At 43.5% G+C, this 20,218-nt stretch overlaps 1 long non-coding RNA gene across 1 annotated transcript; it reads right to left on the bottom strand.

The window, feature by feature from the left end:
* Nucleotides 1-358: 358 nt before the first annotated feature.
* LOC129639486 (uncharacterized) lies at nt 359-16,777 on the bottom strand. Its single transcript, XR_008708427.1, has 3 exons — nt 16,684-16,777; nt 15,876-16,142; nt 359-1,558 (listed from the first exon to the last, which is right to left on the bottom strand). It is a non-coding gene; the product is annotated as an uncharacterized LOC129639486 (long non-coding RNA).
* Nucleotides 16,778-20,218: the final 3,441 nt, after the last annotated feature.

Raw genomic sequence — 20,218 nt, 5'->3', positions numbered from 1 at the left:
ACTTCCACTGTATAATCATAAGGGATTTGATTTAGGTCATACCTGAATGGTCTAGTGGTTTTCCCTAAGAGTTACCAATATGAAGAGAAAGTGGTTAAATTGTATCATGTTTCTCAGTGCTAGAAAATGTATAGCCCTCATCTCATTTAAGCCTCACTTCAACTCTAAGATGAATGTAATATTACTACCCCAAGCCTCACATCTAGGAATCTCTGTCACATCTCTGCCAAGAGCTGCGATATGAACTCAGCTCTGTTCTCTCCATGGCCCACTGCACCATATACATTCATGAGAGTAACAGGGAACTTGGTTTGTGACATTGAAACCCAAGAATTTATCTCTTTGTTCCTCCTTGGAAGAGTCCAGTTACCTTTATTTATTTTCATTTATTTATTTCTTGAAGAAATAGTACAAGATTCAAAAGACAGAAAGAGGTATAGGGTGAAAAGAAAATCTCCCTTCCTCCTTGGTTCCCAGATACCCAGTTCCCCTTCCTGAAGACTACCACTCATACTTGTTGCTTGTGTATCCTTCCAGAATGTTCATCTCTTTACTTGTTTATACCTAAGGACAAATGTGAGCAACCTGCCTTGGCTGGGAAGCCTTGGTGACAGCATTTGGGATGAGATCAAGAAGGCCACCCATTGTGCTTAGCCACAGAGAGCAAGATAGGCAAAATTCATCCTCAGGGTCACTCCATTTCAGTGAGTCTTCTCACCTCTATTCCCCTACTGTCCTGCTTACCCTGACCTATCCTTCCCTCCCAAGGGAGAACCACTGGCTTCAGACAGCTCCTGTTCTGTTCCCTTGTTCAGAACCCAGCCTGCTGTGCCTCAGGAGCTGTCTTGGTTGAGTTCATCCCCCCTAAGGAACCGATGGGTGTCTGGATTGATGAGCCACCGTTTTCACAAAACATGTTGACATTTTAACAAGGGGCTCCAATCAAAAGAGTAACTTGAATAATGGGGATTTCAGATGCTTTGTCATGACAAGCCAACAGGATAGCATTTTTTTTTTCCTCAAAAGGTATGACCTTGTGACTTTTCTTCTCTCCTTCCTGCATGCGTGTCAGACCAACTGGGTACCTGGAAACTTGGGCCACCTGAAATTGCTCGACTCTCGGTGCAGTGAGGACTCTGACCATGATCTTTTTTTCCTTTCAGGATGTGGACACACGAGTTTTTGAAACAAAATCTCTAACCCTGTAGACAGTTCTCCCCTAATATAGGCTCATGTCTTCTCTACCAAAAGAGAGGAAACAACTATTACAATGAATAGGAGAATTATTCTAGCTTTAATATTCACTAAATGCTATCTCATTCTGCCCCTTCCAAAATAATATTTAGAATACAAAGTTGGAGCAGATGGTTTTACAAATTCAACATTTTCCACAATCTGGGGGTGGGGGAAAGTGGGATTTCTGCCGGGATTTATTTATGAAATCTTTGCTTGTGAATGGAATTCATTTTGATTTCCTCAGGTAATATTCTTCTCACACTATTAGACACAGCTTCACAACTCAAGGAAGAGAAACAGTTGGGATCTTCATCAAAGTAGTCTGCATTGGGAAAAAAAGAGCATTTTCAGCTGTGGCATTACAGGCTTTGCACATAGTAGCATCAAAAGATATGTTTATCAGTTGAAGCAATGAATAGAAGAATTAGACAGGAAGTAAAAGTTGTGGTGCTTTCCTCAGATAGTTTAATCTAAATCTGGGGTGAATTAATTCATCCTAACAGCATTGTTAGGCAATTACAAGTGCATCCGCTCAACCTGCATTATGACTTACGAGCTGTGTTATTCACAGTAACCTTAACCAAGGGGAGGCTAGTCATGGGCAAAGACTGGAGGCCTTCAGGAAGAGACAACACAAAATAATAGCACACCTATCTGTATCTCCTATGAAATTGATATTCTTGCTCTGAATGTTCAGCTGTTTCTCAAGTTTGAGAGTGCCTAGTGGTACAGAGCAGAGAAGGCAATGGCACCCCACTCCAGTCCTCTTGCCTGGAAAATCCCATGGGCGGAGGAGCCTGGTAGGCTGCAGTCCATGGGGTCGCTAAGAGTCGGGCACGACTGAGCGACTTCACTTTCACTTTGCACTTTCATGCGTTGGAGAAGGAAATGGCAACCCGCTCCAGCGTTCTTGCCTGGAGAATCCCAGGGACGGGGGAGCCTGGTGGGCTGCCGCCTATGGGGTCGCACAGAGTCGGACACGACTGAAGCGACCTAGCAGCAGCAGCAGCAGCAGCCGTGGTACAGAGGGCGCAAGATTTCACTCAGTGCTAATGGAATCAAGTTTCTTGCTGCCATACGTCTGATGGCAGCATCCAGATTGCAGTTTTAGAACCTGTGGCCCAAGAGGCTGGACATCCTGCCCCATTGGCTGAGTTACTGTCACAAATAACGAGCATCTCGGTGCTGGCTGCAGGCACCTGGGCTCTCCAGGTCTATAGCTTGGTCTAGCAACATTACAATCCAGGATGTGGTATTTACTACTGCTCTTTCAAAGAAAAACATGTCCATTTGTGTTGTATATTTGCTAATGAAACAATATCCCTCAGAGGCAGCAGGGGAGCCAGCAGTAACTCACCTTCTTAGAAAAATATTCCCCAATCAGTCACAGCTATTGTTATCCAAGGAACTCCCACAATTTGGCCCTCCATATGCCATGCTTCATCAGTGCCTCCATATGAGCACCAACATATCTTCAGGTTAGCTGGCCAGAGTTTGATGGATGCTTGTGGCCAAGGAAAGATTTTCTTCATATGCACCACCAGGCAGAAATGGAGACAGACTCCAACATTAGTCAATGAGCTTAAACTGGAAAATGATGTTTCTTCACATGGTCCTGAAGCTGATAGACACTTTGCAGATGGTCCATCTTGGCCCCCACTCCACCCTCCACCATGTTGAAGGTAAGGAAATGTCACTCTGAGTAGGGAAGTGATGTGCCCAAGGTCACAGAGTTAGTGGCTTAAGCCAAAGCCTTCTGACTCCAAATTTGGTGCTTTTATTTTTTTTTTAACCTATCATACTGCTTCCAGATTGGCTGCAGCTCTTGGAAACAGAACTGCTGAAGGAGCCAATAGAAAGAAAACTACAATGGATGAGGCTGTTCCACCACCAGCACTGAGATGGTGGGAGAATGACTACAGCCAGGCCACCAGAGGCATTCTGTGTGTTGACTGGAATCTACTTTGGTCTTTAAGAAAGGAAAACAACCTGCAGTACGATACAGCCGGAAGCACAGAACACGAAGTCATTACATCACCACCTCGAGGTTCTTAAGTTCTTGCTCTAGTTTGCCTTTCTCTTTACCTTAGGCTTTCAGACCAATCCTTTCACTACCCTTTCCCTCCTAACACCCAACTCCAACTCAACATCCGTCACTGTACCTAGAAACTTGGCTTCCTATGGAAGAAGGTGAGCATCTAAGAGTGACGTGCAGCGCAGCCTGTATTCTCAAGGGTGTGCGATGAGCAACTAGCCTGGAAGCCAGAAGACCTGAGTTCTGGCCCCAGTTCTGCTGCTGGTGGGCTGAGTGGCTGTCCATAAAGCATTCTCCTTTTCCTGTTTAAGGTCCCTCATCTGTAAAATAGGGGCTTGCACTGAACAGCATATAAGGTGCCCTTGGATTTTAACAGTGTGTGATGATCATTTGTAATTACCCATGAATGATTTTTTTACCTCCAGTCTTTTCTCTCCTCCGTTAACCTAACCACCCACTGCATTGTACACACTCAGTTCAGTATGTGCATCTATGCACAGTTTCTCGGCCCAGAGTGAGCCTGGGTGAACACATGGACCTGTGCGTGTCGTCTTGAGGAAGAATCATTTCCCAAGACGGCATCTGTGGCCTCATACTCATTCAGTGTCTCTGGAATATGAGTGTAGGTAGCATAGCCTTTTCTCTCACCATTTGGGGAGCTTGTTTCTCAGGAGTGCCTTGGGCAGAGCCTAAAGATTTCAAAACGGAACTAGCTGCAGTTGACTTGACAGATGATGTCAACAAGTTGTGCACAAAGATTTTCCTCAGTCTTTCCTGTTTCTGCCTGACATTGAGCCCACACCAGGTGCTGCCATCTGAAACGACACCCCAGACAGTTAAAAATGGAAAACTCATCAAATTGTAGACTTCAAATGGGTAGATTATACCTCAAGAATCCTCTTAAAAATATAAAGCTCAATGTACAGACTGTTCACTCTGGGTACCTCAAAGAGTGAAAGTAAGTCTGAACCATAATGTGCAGTACAGGCAGAGCCAATTCACTTATCAAGGATGCCTCCTTCCCCTAGAGCCCAGTACAGGGACCAGCAGGTTACTGACATGCCCAGCAAAAAGGAACAGGATCTCTGTGCTGCTTATAGAATCTTCCAGTTCAAGCTCCACCTTCCCTAAAGGCAATAAACTGAGCTTTGCATGGAGACTGAGAGAAGCTACCTAAATGGGATGGAAGAGCCTTTGGATGTATAAAAAACTGGTTTGCCTGGACTGGAGCTCTTTTCAGTGGCAACACCAGAGTCCACTACATCTCTCACTGTGCAGGAAGGACCTTTGGTGCATCTGGGCAGCCCACCAGCCATCTTAGGGAAGCTGACAAGTTCTCTCCTCCTCTACTGTCACTCCTTGTTTCCCACATCTGGCTATGGGCCAGAAAGCCCCTGGAGCCCAGTGCCTGGAACACAGTAGGCACTCAATCAATGTTCTTTTAATTGAATTGAGACTCAAGTGACAGCAAGGACAAGCAGTCCAAGGAATTTAGGCCCAAAGTGAAGCCTTACTAAGTTAAAATATGGCCCAAATCACATCCTTCACCTGACTTCATTCATCTCCACACAAAAGTACAGATCATTTTCCTGGCAAGGAAACAGCCTCCGTTTGATGCTAACGCTGTATGAACTCAAGTCAGGAGGCCAGTTAACCTCATCAGTCTGGAAAAGCTGCAAAAGTCAAAACTACCCCAAACGGCATCTTACCAGAAGTGTTATCCAGTCGCAACCACCCATAACAGAAAAGCAGCCACTGCTTCCGCACATGCTCCTTCATTGCACAGTGGGACACAAAGACGAGGAACCCTGAGTCAGGAGGAGAAGGTCAGTCTCTTTCAGCTTCTTTCACTCAGGGTCACCAGTGCCTAGACTCAAGCCTACTCTTGTCACCATCAATACTCCTCCTAAGGAAACCCAAGGCTATTACTAGTTTTCTGAGGTCACCTTTCTAGCTCCCTCTCAACGGCAGTGAGAATAAGAGAGTGTATCAAGATTTCACATCAACCATAGTTTTCCTCCTGGGCTACTGTCCGTCCTAGAGCTTGAGAGGTCAGATGTGCAGTGAGAAGCAGCCTTTGAGATGGCTTTCAATGTAGCCCAGACCTTGGCATTCACATCCTTATGTAGTCTCCTCCCATATTGTACCAACAGAATAAAATATGGCAGAAGTGATGGCACATCATTTGCAAGATTAGGTTATAAAAGACATTGTACAATCTCTCTCTCTCTGGCTCCTTGTCTTTCTCTCCCTACCCACCCTGCCCCCACCCTCAGAGCTGATTAGAAGCTACAATGGTAATCATATTACAATATATAATGGGTAAAATGGAGTATAAGCTTTAAAAACCTTGTGAATCACTATATTGTACACCCGTAACTTAAATAATATTGTACAGCAACATTACTTCAATTTTAAAAAAAGAAAGAAGGGACTTCCCTGGTGGTCCAGCGGTTAAGACTCTGTGCTTCCAATGCAGGGGCCATGGGTTCAATCCCTGGTTGGGGAACTAAGTCCCCACATGCCACATGGCCAAAAATTAAGTAAATAAATAAATATATGCAACTTAAAATTTTTTTAATAAATAAAAATAAAACCATAAAGGCTTCCCTGGTGGTCTGGTGGTTAAGAATCCACCTTGCAATGCCAGGGACACTGGTTCAGCCCCTGATCTGGAAACATTCCACATGCCAAGGAGCAACTAAGCTTGTCATGCGCCACAACTAAATGAAGCCCGTGCACCTAAAGCCCATGCTCTGCAACAAGAGTTGTTGTTTAGTTGCTAAGTCATGTCCTACTCATTCATGACCCCATGGACTGTATCCCGCCAGGCTCCTCTGCCCATGGGATTCTCCAGGCAAGAATACTGGAGGAGGGGTGCCATTCTTTTCTCCAGGGCATCTTTCTGACCCGGGGATCAAACCTGATCAATCCCTGTTCCCCCTCATTGCACGCAGATTCTTGACTGCTGAGCCACCAGGGAAGCAACAAGAGAAGTCACCTCAATGAGAAGCCTGCACACCACAACTAAAGAGAGGAGCTCCCGCTCACCACAACTACAGAAAGCTTGCACAGCAATGAAGACCCAGTGCGGCCATAAATAAATAAAAATAAAAAAGAAAGAAAGAAAAAAGGGACATTAAATGCTCTGCTTCATGGAGTGGGGAGCTTTCTGTCTCTAGGGAGCTTCAGGTGGAGGCTTACTGTTACTTGATGGGAAGATCTGGCTTCCCAAGCCCCAGTCCTGAGACTCTCTGATTTCATGTGGGAGGCAGCAATCTGGAGGCTAAACAGAATGACACATCTCACTACCTCCCCTGAGGGGTTTATCTCCATTTGTAACCGAGCCACTGTGCTGAGGAAGCCAGCAGCACTCACTCTTGGGCTAAGCAGTGACCACCTGGAAGGTAGTCCAGCAACTTGATGAGAGCACACCCCAGTCTCGGTCTCAGAGCAGGTAAAACTCCTTCAACTTCAGCAGGAATAAGGGGGCCACAGTGACAAACAGCCCCTCTTACTGCTCTGATTTCCTGCACGGAGTTTAGCTGGTTCTCAGACTTAAAGGTTATTCTGTGAATTGCAATGAGCTGCGTGCCAGCTCTCCCTCTCTGCCTGACAGCCTCCCTTTTTCTTTCCAATAACAGATTGATCTGCTTACTCACTAGCACATAGCCATGAGGAAAGATGGCAGGTTTTTGCCACCTGTATTTTTATTTGTGCATCCCTCCTTCAGAAATAGCTCATCAAGAGCATCATTTTTTTCACACCTGACCACAGGGCAACCCCCTTCAGCCAAACTTGCAAACTTGCCATCTGTCTTTTAAATGGCTAATTTGTTCATTTGTTTCATTGCATTCTTGTTTTGAATATCTGGGACGTGTACGTGTGTGTGTATGTCTATGGAACTTGAGTTTTAAACTCCGAGATCCGAAAACCCCCTCTCTGCAAGATGGCACATTCTATCTTGTGGGCGGCTTATCTGACAGATCGAGACAGCCTGGCTCTGTCCATGCTGGATCTGTGGGGCTTTGGTTTTCGTCCTCAGGAGATATCTCATTGGATTCTGCATCTACCCATCCAGACTTCCCATTTAGAGACGACTCTCTCCTTCCAGCGTGAGAATGGAGCATGTGCTGTTTTACAAACACCCTTCCCCTGCTTGTAGCTCTAAACTTCTTTGCTTTCGGTTCTTTCGTCAGCTTTTGCTTTAATCCCTGTTTCCATAAGGTTGAGTGTGTTTCTCCTCAGAGCTCGTGGGCCTGAGAGAAGCCTGGTGTTAACTGCTTAGGAAGAAATCCACACAGGCGTTTGGTTCTGAATCCACCTTCGTACACAGTCTAGAGCAAGGCACTTTCGTTTTCAAAGCATCATGCTGCTGAGACCGGGGTATCTCAGTGGAGGCCAGGTGAAGTCAGGAAGTAAAATGTAGAACCATCGCCAGGGCCTCGGTCAGTGATCTGGGATACGACCAAGTGCTGGCAGCCTCAAAGGAAGCCTGTGACACCGGTGTGCAGTGCTTCTAAAACCTCTGTCCCCACTGCCGGAAGGAATAAAGACGGCATGCGGACAAAAACAACACACTTTGTGTCTCTTTATATTCCAATCAGAATTGGCTATATAAGGGACATCCCTGGTAGTCCAGTGGTTAAGACTCCACACTTCAGTGCAGGGAGCATGGGTTCGATTCCTGGTCAGATAACTAAGATCCTGCATGCCACTCGATGTGGCCAGAAAGTACAAGTTTTTGTGTGTTTTTTTTTTTTTAATTGGCTGGTTGGTGGAATCCAGTGGAACAGAAAGTTTCTTTTTTTCTTAAATATTTTTTTGATGTAGACCATTTTTAAAGTCTTTATTGAATTTGTTGCAGTATTGCTTCAGCATTGCTTCAGTATTGCTTTTTGGGTTTTTTTGGCCATGAGGTATGTGGGATCTTAGCTCCCTGATCAAGGATGGAAGCAGCAGGCCCTGCATTAAAGGTGAAATCTTAACCACTGGGCTGCCAGGGAAGTCCCCAAAAGTTTCAGTTGATACACCTCATTGCTCTAAAATGAGATGGTTTCTTGAATCACAGGACTTGCAGTCAAAGCGTATACCTTATTCTGAATTGTTCCCCGACCCCCTGCAGCACCTTGTAAATGACTGGCCTAAAGTAACTGCAGAGCAATTCACATTTCCCAAGTTTCCTCAGGGGTTAACAACCACAATGATAAAGGATTCTGAGGTTTTTAAAACACCAAATTTGAAACAAAGTGTTAACATTTTTCCCCCAGCAGCATTTGTCAGAGCTTGTAGATGCCAAGGTACATTGTGCCATTTCAAGAGTGAGGGAGGTACTTTTCTGCATCCCCCAAAGTTCTTTGACCATAGTACTCTTTCTTGCTGAGCATCCTATGGGATCACCAGCTCCCTTTACTGTAATAAAAGGGTTAAGAGCAATAAAGTGAAAGTGAAGTTGCTCAGTCGTGTCCAACTCTTTGCGACCCCATGGACTGTAGCCTATCAGGCTCCTCCGTCCATGGGATTTCCCAGGCAAGAGTGCTGGAGTGGATTGCCATTTCCTTCTCCAGGGGATCTTCCCGACCCAGGTGTTGAACCCAGGTCTCCCGCATTGCTGGCAGAAGCTTTACTGTCTGAGCCACCAGGGAAGCCCCTAAGAGCAATAAAGGAGACCCTAACTCAATGGACTTCCCAGCCTGCCCCAGAAGCCCAAATGAACTGAGCCAATCTTGAGGATAATAGTGTGGGGTGGAGTTTGAGATACCCAGGATTATTCTGTATGCCTCTTCTTGCCAAAAATTTTAACTAGGCAACATCAGATTAAAACAAACAGCAGCAATTACTCAGAGAGATGTTAACCAGAGCCCTAGCTTTTACTTTTCATGGCATCCTTGGTCTTCCATTTAATAACTTCAGTAATCATTTGCTCCTTTCACCAGAAAGTAGAGTGAAGGGCTATAAAGTCATTACTTTAGGATCAGCTAATTCAACCAGCTGTGGTAACTTTTTCAAGATTGGTTTGTAGCAAAACCAAGATCAGAACCTTGGCTTCTTGCCAGGACCCACTGCTCTTTGCTTTCCACCTTCAATCCTCTAAACTGCTATTTTTTTATGAGACTCTGAAGATCACTGAGTCAGTTTCATTTCACGGGAGAACACCTAGGCCTGGGGAGTAAAGCAACCCGACAGACTTCACTCATGCTCACTGGGGCCAGAGCTGAGACCAGAACTCCAATCTCCTGAGCCTCAGTCCAGGGTTCTTCCCAGCCTCAATTTAGAAATCCTAGAGGACAGTTCTGCCTTACTCATGCAGAAACTTCTCAGTCCAGTTCCCTAGGACGCTATTTTCTTCCTCAACAGCAGAAATTGAAATTATATATTTCCCCCCTATGTGGCTTACACCTGAGTTTTTATTTGCAGGATAGATTCTGCTTTGCGTGATAAATATAACAGTGAAAGGACATAGGTATTGACTGGCTTTTCAGAATGTTATCAAACAGTAATGAGCTCACCAGAAGTAATGAAAATGCAACAAAAACAGGACAGCTCTAACTGTATTGCTTTCAAATATGATGTTTATTTTTGACCTCCCACCACAGCTAGAGGTTTAAACGTCAAAAGGCAACTCTGGCCACTGGATTGATTAATGGCTCTACAGTTTCTATTAAAGAATAAATATGTAGTAATTTATATGAACAGATACTTCATCTCATAATATGCCAGTTACTACAGACATTATCTCTGATTTTTGAACATAGACAAGCTTTACTAGTATAACTGTGTGTCAACTTAGCTGAGACTTCTTTTCCAGAACCAGGAAAATCCCCTGTGGTCATATTGTTCATGTTGGTATGGATACTTTCATATACAAGTGCCTTTTGTGTGTTTGTGTGGGTGGGATGGGATTCGGGGTGAGGGATGCATTTAACTCTCCCAGTAGAATCTAATACTTAGGGTTCCCCAGGCTTGTGGTTGCCGATGGGGATGGGGATGGGAAAGGGATGGATTGGGAATAGCAAATGCAAACTGTTACATATATGTGTAACTGAATCACTTTTCTGTATACCAGAAACTAACACAACACTATAAATCAACTAGACTTGGATAAAATAGATTTTTAAAATAGATTTAGATTTAATAAATATTGTTACTGCATTCCTGTATGTGCTTATTTGCCAATCTGAAGTGCAATGAATTGGGCATTTATTGCAAAATGTCTGTAGCTTATAATAATAAAGATGTTCAACCTTGTGGTAAAAAAAAAAACAACCCAGAACTTAAGGTTCCCCAAATATCACCTTCAACCTTAAAAAAGGCTGTAAAGTGAAGTGAAGTGGCTCAGTCGTGTCTGACTCTTTGCGACCCCAAGGACTGTAGCCTACCAGGTTCTTCTGTTCATGGGATTTTCCAGGCAAGAGTACTGGAGTGGGGTGCCATTGCCTTCTCCAGATCTTCCTGACCCAGGGATTGAACCCAGGTCTCCCACATTGTAGGCAGACACTTTACCATCTGAGCCACGAGGGAAGGCTATAGAAAACTCTTTAAAAAAGGTAGCACTATATGTTTGCATAGAGAATCATCTCCATGACATGTTAAGTACAAAGCAGTGTATATCTACTATTTGGGTGACAAAGTGTGCAGGAGAATATCTACACAAATTTGATTGTTGGTAATAAGAGTTGCATAGAGGGATGAAAACTGGGGAGCTGGGCTTTGGGAGTGGACTTTACTTTTCATCCTCTACCCTTTTGTACATTTGAATTTTATACCGTCGTGCATGTACTATTTCTTCAAAATACAATTATTTTTTAAAAAGCTTTTAGAGTACTCTGCCTTTTCCTCACCAATTCACATATGAAAGGATTCTTTTCAGGGAGAGTGGAGTGGATTTTGTTCTGGTTTTGCTTTTGCTTTTGATCTTTGAAGAAGAATCACCATTGGACATCAGGGACCCTTTAAGTCACAAAACAAGCAAGGAGTGAGGATGGAGGAGATGAGAAGAAAGGGAAGAGAGAAAGAAAGGATAACAAGGAATTATAATTAGGAGGCATCTGCTGGCAGTGGTAATACAATATTGACCCTCTGGAAACTGTCATCTCAATATGAAAGACGGAGAGGTCTGGGGGGCAAGACCTCGTGCATTGGATTGCAGTCCAGCGGGAGAGGAAATCTATAGTGAAAAAGAACTTGAGAGGCTACGATAAAGAGAACGAAGATAATGAAGAATGGATAAGTAAAAAGCGATTCGAAGTATAAAGTGAGGTTGTACAGCCTGAAGGACTGCATGGTAACTATCTATAGGCCTGTGAAAGAAGGTTCTGGAAAGGTAGAGTGATTTGAATGGCTATTCTCTGGTACCTGTGGGTGAGAGAACCAAAGAGCTGGGCTTGTATATCAAAAAGAGAAAAGAGAAAGTACAACAACAGGACAATAAGACCAAGCCAATTTACAAAGGAAAGTGCTGGAGTCTTCTTTAGGAGACCTTTGTGGCTGAAATACAGAAAAGGTTTTCAACCCACTTCAGTATTTCTTTATAGTGGCTCCTCCAACTCCTAAGTTCTGTGAGCTTTCTAATCAGGACAGCTGCCAATGTCTATTATGTCGATTTCTTTTACTGTTTCCTTGAATTATATCTATATCATTATCATACTCCCATTTCATCAATTTGAGAGCTCTTTACCAGCTAAAAAATTTTAAAAATAGATAAACTAATTAATTAATAATCACTGCCAGATGCATATTACCATGGAACAGGCCACATGCTGAGCACTTTATATACATGGCATCATTTTAATCTGCACCCAGCACTGAGCGTAAACATTATTATGCCCATTTTCCAGAGGAGGAAATGCAAAGAAGAGGTAAAGTAAGTTGACCAAGGTCGTATGGAGTCCAGATGCCTCAGACACCTAACCATTATATCAGTGCGCCCATTACTTTGTTAGAGTAAAAAGGCTGAGGCTAATGTCCTCCCTGAAGCCAGTGTTTCAAGACCAAGGCCCAGGCCAGGAACACCTCACCATACCCTGATGGTCGAGACCACCACCATTGGAGAAGCAGAGATGCTGGTACTTACAATGGAGTTGTTGAGCTCAGAGTCCCATACAGATCCTTTTTCACACTGAGTATGATTGCCACCATGATGGCTGGGATTCCCAGAGTGGGGAAGCAAGCCAAAGGCATCCCATTAGGAAGCAGGGGAGAGTTCCTGATCAATGATTGTGAGTGCTGGTACACTAAGGCACTGTTTAAATGAGCCACAGATGTGCGGGCATCAAAATACCATTGTTTGCAAAATGTTTGTAAATTCACCAAGTTAAACATTTCTAGGAGTTCTCCAATCTGCTAAGCTTAACAGCACGCCAATGGCTCCAATACAACACCCACTGGTTATTAAAAATAGCACAAGTGCCAAAAATCAACTTGGCAATGAAAGTATCTCGTTCATGGGAATGCAAGTTCACATCAAGCATTTCTGCTCAGATGATCAGCTGCCAATTTGTCTCCCTTACAATACTGCCCATTCGTTTTGGTCTCTTTTTGTCTAGATCACCTTGAAGGAAGGGCATAAGCAATCAGCTGCAGCCTTCAGTGCTTTTCTGACAGGGGAGCTGCTTGCACACTCGTTACTAGTTTGACATTTTGACTAGATCGACCAGTTAACAACCAGTCAATTTAGCCTGACTATAATAAAGCAATCAGTTCAGTCAAAGTGGTCAAACGTGATGTGAGTATAGACATGGGGTTTGAAAAATCCAAGTACATTTACATTTGCAAAACTTAAATGATTTCTCTCTTTCTCACAATGTATTTCTCCTAAAGAAGGAGCATTATACTGGCACACGTTTTAGGGGTCTTGTAAGATACTTTCCAAAGCTGTTTCAAAGCCCAGAGTGTCAAGCATCTTGAGAAATCCTCCACTTCCATCACTGTCCTCTGATGAACAGGACAGTCCCTTCTGGTCTGTATGTGGCTCACCTAGCACAGGGCCCAGCGTTATGTCGATGGAAAAAATCCCACCCTGAAAAAAATCCCACCCTGAAGGGAGGGATGGAGGGAGGCCTCTCATTTAAGAAGAAACTTGTGGAGCAGTCTCCAATCTGTGATTATACTTTGCTAATTGAGACCAAAAAAAAGGTGTCTACTGGTTATTATAGGGCTTCCCCTGTGGCCCAGTTGGCAATGCGGGAGACCCGGGTTTGATCCCTGGGTTGGGAAGATCCCCTGAAGAAGGGAAAGGCTACCCACTCCAGTATTCTGGCCTGGAGAATTCCATGGACTGCATAGTCCATGAGGTCGCAAAGAGTTGGACACGACTGAGCGACTTTCACTTCACTTCACTGGTTATTAAAAAATGTGGACAACTAAATCTACTGCCTTAGACAGGGATTTAAATAAAGGAATAAAACCTTTGAAACAGGCTGCTTTCGCATTAGGAAGATAGAACTTCAAACATAAACAGAGGCTAACATTTGTTTTCCTTACAGTTGACAGCATTTGTCTAATATTTAAATGCTCTGAGACTCCCTGTAGCGGGCCAGCTCTGCAGTGGTTCCCTGGCCAACCCTGCAGGGAACCAGAGGCCAAACAGACAAAGGCCTGAACCATGGCTGATCTGAATTTTGGTGGAATGCCATGTGACCCCCGACGAATTCGAGAAGACAATGCAGTCCTGTGAGGAGGCACTCTGAGGCCATCTGCTACTTGCCACCTCACACCCTCTGGAAGGCTGTCATGATGCAGTTTCTCATCACCTCCCGCGGTGTGGGGCTTTGCACCCTGCCCCCTCAGAACAGAGTTGCACAATAAAAGTACCGAGCCTTAGCCTTGCCTGTCTCCCCCTGCATCCCAGCAAGTGTGTGTGGGATGTGCAGATCAAACAGATGGGAAGCCAGCCCTAGGGAATACCAACATGGAAGGAACAGGCGAAGGAAGAAGGGTCAGGAGAGGAAGCCGAGAACGAGTGACGCCCAGGGATTGGGTGCTATTTCCAGCCCCTGCACACTTAGCTACATGTGTGTTATCCACCTTCTGGATTATTCATGAAACCTCTTCCATGACATTTTTCAGTCTTTCAGTTGACTCGAGGTGAGGGTTGCCAGGCATAAAGGGGAGTATTGACTATTTTTGTCTTTGTACATCTGACGGTTCCAATGTATACTAGAACCATGTTTTAGATTGTGCTTTGTTTAAAACTAGCCTGTCTCCATTCACCACATTAACATGGGTAATAGCATCAACTGTGTATCTAAAGAAAGCACATACTACACTAAGGAACTCACTAAAAAAATGAGTAGCTAATTGGGAAGCTATTGTCCTCACAAGGCAAGCAGAAGGTAAAATCTATCTTTTCAGGTATCCTATGCATCCCACTTCACACACAGCTCCTATTTTGTTGCTGCTCAGTCATGTCCGACTCTTTGCGACCCCATGGACTGCAGCACGCCAGGCTTCCCTGTCCTTCACCATCTCCCAGAGCTTGCTCGAACTCATGTCCATTGAGTCAGTGATGTCATTCAACCACCCCATCCTCTGTCGTCCCCTGCTCCTCCTGCCTTCAATCTTTCCCAGCATCAGGGTCTTTTTCAAGGAGTCAGTTATTCACATCAGGTGGCCAAAGTATTGGAGTTTCAGCTTCAGCATCAGTCCTTCCAATGAATATTCAGGAACTGATTCCTTTAGGATGGATTGGTTGGATCACCTTGCAGTCAACGGGACTCTCAAGAGTCTTCTCCAACACCACAGTTCAAAAGCATCAATTCTTCAGTGTTCAGCTTTCTTTATGACCCAACTCTCACATCCATACATGACTACTGGAAAAACCATTGCTTTGACTCTACAGACCTTTGTCGGCAAAGTAATGACTCTGCTTTTCAATATGCTGTTGAGGTTGGTCATAACTTTTCTTCCAAGGAGCAAGCAACTTTTAATTTTCTGGCTGCAATCACCATCTGCAGTGATTTTGGAGCACAAGAAAATAAAGTCTGTCACTGTTTCCGTTGTCTCCCCATCTATTTGCCATGAAGTGATGGGACCAGATACCATGATCTTAATTTTCTGAATGTTCAGTTTTAAGCCAGCTTTTCACTCTCCTCTTTCACCTTCATCAAGAGGTTCTTTAATACTGTTTGCTTTCTGCCATAAGGGTGGTGTCATCTGCATATCTAAGGTTATGGCTATTCTCCCCAGCAATCTTTTATTTTTAAATCATCAAGCCACTGTAGTTTATTTATTGTACTGCTTTTTAACAGTCTATCCCACTATATTCAGTCATGCTTCTGCTATAGAAGCATACAATTTGCAAATCTATGGAAGCATATAAGAGGCAATAGTAAACAAAGAAAATCTCACTTGCTGAAAAAGAATGGAGTCTCTAGATTAAAGTGATCAGCAATGAAAAGATAAAAATGAGAAAATCATAACATTAGATATATTCTTGCCGAATTACTGAAGTCCAAATGTTACCAAAAAAGCAAAGAACCTCATAAATTCCCAGCAGAACAGATAAAGCAGGAGGAAAAGTTAAAAAAAATTAACCACCCAGGAAAATAATAATATTCATGTTAATAGCAGAGAAGGCAATGGCACCCCACTCCAGTACTCTCACCTGGAAAATCCCATGGACGGAGGAGCCTAGTAGGCTGCAGTCCATGGGGTCATGAAGAGTCGGACACGACTGAGCGACTTCACTTTCACTTTTCACTTCCATGCATTGGAGAAGGACATGGCAACCCACTCCAGTGTTCTTGCCTGGAGAATCCCAGGGTCGGGGGAGCCTGGTGGGCTGCCGTCTATGGGGTCGCACAGAGTCGGGCATGACTGAAGCGACTTAGCAGCAGCAGCAGCATGTTAATAGATGCGGTCCTCCCATAAACTTTGTAAAAAAGAAATAAGCAAAAGTAACCTTATTATAATATGACAAATATTATTTACTGTAATCAAAAAAAGTATCACTTTAAATAACAAAACTTAAAAATCACTTCAATTAAATCAGGAAGCTTATGGTGATAACTATCAAAAGTATTATTTAACATTGTAGTTTTCAGCAATAAGAAAAGAAAATTATTAGACAACATTTTTATACTAACATGATTTTCAGCCTAGGTAATCTAAGATATTCCCATCAACTACTAGAATTAATAAAAAAAATTATGAAATTCACATACATAAGAAAGAGATACCAAAAATAAACAGTTCTCTCTTGTAGAAAAAATAATCTAGAAATTAAAATATATACATCTGTGTTTTCCTCCTTTTCCAATACAATGTTGAAAAACTCTAATGTATTAAATCTACTTACTAAACAATTCAATGCTACAATTGGTATCTTTGGAACTAATAATGTCTCTTTACAAAAATCTTAGTACAAAAAAGATCTTCACAACCCAGATAATCACGATGGTGTAATCACTCACCTAGAGCCAGACATCCTGGAATGTGAAGTCAAGTGGGCCTTAGGAAGCATCACTAAGAACAAAGCTAGTGGAGGTGATGGAATTCCAGTTGAGCCATTTCAAATCCTGAAAGATGATGCTGTGAAAGTGCTGCACGCAATATGCCAGCAAATTTGGAAAACTCAGTAGTGGCCACAGGACTGGAAAAGGTCAGTTTTCATTCCAATCCCAAAGAAAGGCAATGCCAAAGAATGCTCAAACTACCGCACAATTGCACTCATCTCACACGCTAGTAAAGTGATGCTTAAAATTCTCTAAGCCAGGCTTCAGCAATACATGAACTGTGAACTTCCAGATGTTCAAGCTGGTTTTAGAAAAGGCAGAGGAACCAGAGATCAAATTGGAGGCAGGAGGAGAAGGGGACGACAGAGGATGAGATGGCTGGTTGGCATCACTGACTCGATGGACGTGAGTCTGAGTGAACTCCGGGAGTTGGTGATGGACAGGGAGGCCTGGTGTGCTGCAATTCATGGGGTCGCAAAGAGTCAGACATGACTGAGCGACTGAACTGAGCTGGACTGAAGGCCGCATAACATTCCATTTAATATGTATGTATACATATATACGTATAATAAAATTTTATTTATTCAATTACCTCTCTACAGACTCTTAGGTTATTATATATTTGTTATTATGAATAATGCTGCAATGAACAAGGAAGTGCAGATATCTCTTTGAGATAATAATTTTATATCCTTTGGATATATACTCACAAGTGGTATTGCTGGATCATATTGTAGTTCTATGTTTAACTTTTTATTATTTTCCACAGTGGTGCAGCAGTTTGCATTTACATAAACAGTGTATCAGTCAGTCAGTCAGTTCAGTCGCTCCGTTGTGTCTGACTCTCTGCAACCCCATGAATCGCAGCAGGCCAGGCTTCCCTGTCTATCACCATCTCCCAGAGTTCACTCAGACTCATGTCCATCGAACCAGTGATGCCATCCAACCATCTCATCCTCTGTCGTCCCCTTCTCCTCCTGCCTCCAATCCCTCCCAGCATCACAGTCTTTTCCAATGAGTCAACTCTTCACATGAGGTGGCCAAAGTACTGGAGTTTCAGCTTTAGCATCATTCCTTCCAAAGAAATCCCAGGGCTGATCTCCTTCAGAATGGACTGGTTGGATCTCCTTGCAGTCCAAGGGACTCTCAAGAGTCTTCTCCAACACCACACTTCAAAAGCATCAATTCTTCAGCACTCAGCTTTCTTCACAGTCCAACCCTCACATCCATACATGACCACTGGAAAAACCATAGCCTTGACTAGATGGACCTTTGTTGGCAAAGTAATGTCTCTGCTTTTGAATATGCTATCTAGGTTGGTCATAACTTTCCTTCCAAGGAGTAAGAGTCTTTTAATTTCATGGCTGCAATCACCATCTGCAGTGATTTTGGAGCCCAAAAAAATAAAGTCTGACACTGTTTCCACTGTTTCCCCATCTATTTCCCATAAAGTGATGGGACCAGATGGCATGATCTTCGTTTTCTGAATGTTGAGCTTTAAGCCAACTTTTGCACTCTCCTCTTTCACTTTCATCAAGAGGCTTTTTAGTTCCTCTTCACTTTCTGCCATAAGGGTGGTGTCGTCTACATATCTGAGGTGATTGATATTTCTCCCGGCAATCTTGATTCCAGCTTGTGTTTCTTCCAGCCCAGCGTTACAGTGTATAAGGGTACCCTTTTCTCCACACCCTTGCCAACACTTGTTATCTATTTATTTCTAATAATTACCATCTCATTGTGGTTTTGATCTGCATTTCCTTGATGACTAGTGATGTTGAGCACCTTTTCACATACCATTGGCCTTTTGTATTTTTTCTTTTGAGAAGTGTCTGCTCAAGTTCTTACCCTATTTTTAAATTCAGTTCTGTGGGATTTCTTCTACTGAGTGGTTGGAGTTATTTGTATATTTTGGAAATTAACCCCTTATCAAATATATGGTTTGCAAATATTCTCTCCCTTCTGTAGGTTGTCTTTTCGCTTTATTGACTATTTCCTTTGCTGTGAGAAGCTTTTAGTTTGATGTAGTCCAACTTGCTTTCTTTTGGTTTTGTCATCTGTGCTTTTGGTGTCACATCCATGAAATCATTGCCAAGATCAGTATCATGAAGCTTTTATCTTATGTTTTCTTCTGGGAGTTTTCAAGTTTTAAGTCTCAAATCCACTTAGAGTTGATTTTTGTGTGTGGTATAAGATAAGGTCCTATTTCATTCTTTTGTATGCAGATATCCAGTTTTCCACTTGTTGGAGAGAGTCTCTTTGCCCATTGTATATTCTTGGCTTCCTTGTTGAACGTCAGTTGATATATGGATTTATTTCCGGGCTTTCGATTCTATTCCATTGATTTATATGCCTGTCTGCATATGAACTTCATACTGTTTTGATTACTGTAGCTTTTTAATATATTTTTTACATCAAGGAGTACAATGCCTTCGATCTACTTTCTCAAGGTCAATTTGGCTGTTCAGGTTTTTTTTTTGTGGTTCCGTATGAATTTTAGAATTGTTTACTCTATCTCTGTAAAAAATGCCATTGGTTAGACCAGTTTGGTGAAGTCTGTTTCCCCTGCAGTGTACACCCTTTGATGCTGCTCCTTAAGATGAAGCCTTGGAGATGTACACATTTTCCTTGAGCACTAGGAATGACTGTGGCTCTAGCTGAGTTCTCTCTGTTTCTCTGATTTCCCCACTAAGCTGCTGGCTGGCCTGCCTCTGTTGGTATCACAGCCAACATCCTAGTTGACAGTTGATTGCTCTGTCATTTTTTACAAAACCCTAGGGTATAAATGGAGAAGGCAATGGCACCCCACTCCAGTACTCTTGCCTGGAAAATCCCATGGGCGGAGGAACCTGGTAGGCTGCAGTCCATGGGGTCGCTAAGAGTCGGACACGACTGAGCGACTTCACTTTCACTTTTCACTTTCATGCATTGGAGAAGGAAATGGCAACCCACTCCAGCGTTCTTGCCTGGAGAATCCCAGGGATGGGGGAGCCTGGTGGGCTGCCGTCTATGGGGTCGCACAGAGTCGGACATGACTGAAGCGACTCAGCAGGGTATAAATTGCTCCACCGTTTGATCCAATTAAAGTCTGTGCCCTTGTTAGGAGAAGAGTATTACCAATCTTTGAGGCTTTCTTCTATCCTCCTCTGGGCAAAATATCTGTCCTATGGGGCAAGAGCTTGGGGGTGGTGATGGTGGTGAATATGCCCTTCACCAGGTACTTCACTAGGGTCTTCCCAATGCAACAGGAGCTGTGTGTGTGCGCTTGGGCACAAGAGGGACTTATTGCTGACACTCAGCTGCTGCCACTGCCTAGTATGGATCTTCAACAGCTCAGAGTTGGAAAGGTGGGAACTGCAAACATTCACTTGCCATCAAATCCACTCAGAATAGTTCTTCCATCTCAGGGACCTGGGGGAGATGCTAAGTGCCACTCAGCTGCCTAGCCCAGTGGAACAATTCGCTCGCAAGGCAGATCTGTGGAGGATGGGTGCAG

Source organism: Bubalus kerabau, chromosome X (genome assembly GCF_029407905.1).
Source record: "Bubalus kerabau isolate K-KA32 ecotype Philippines breed swamp buffalo chromosome X, PCC_UOA_SB_1v2, whole genome shotgun sequence".
NCBI lineage: Eukaryota > Metazoa > Chordata > Mammalia > Artiodactyla > Bovidae > Bubalus > Bubalus kerabau.
This window is presented reverse-complemented; position numbering and strand designations above follow the sequence as displayed.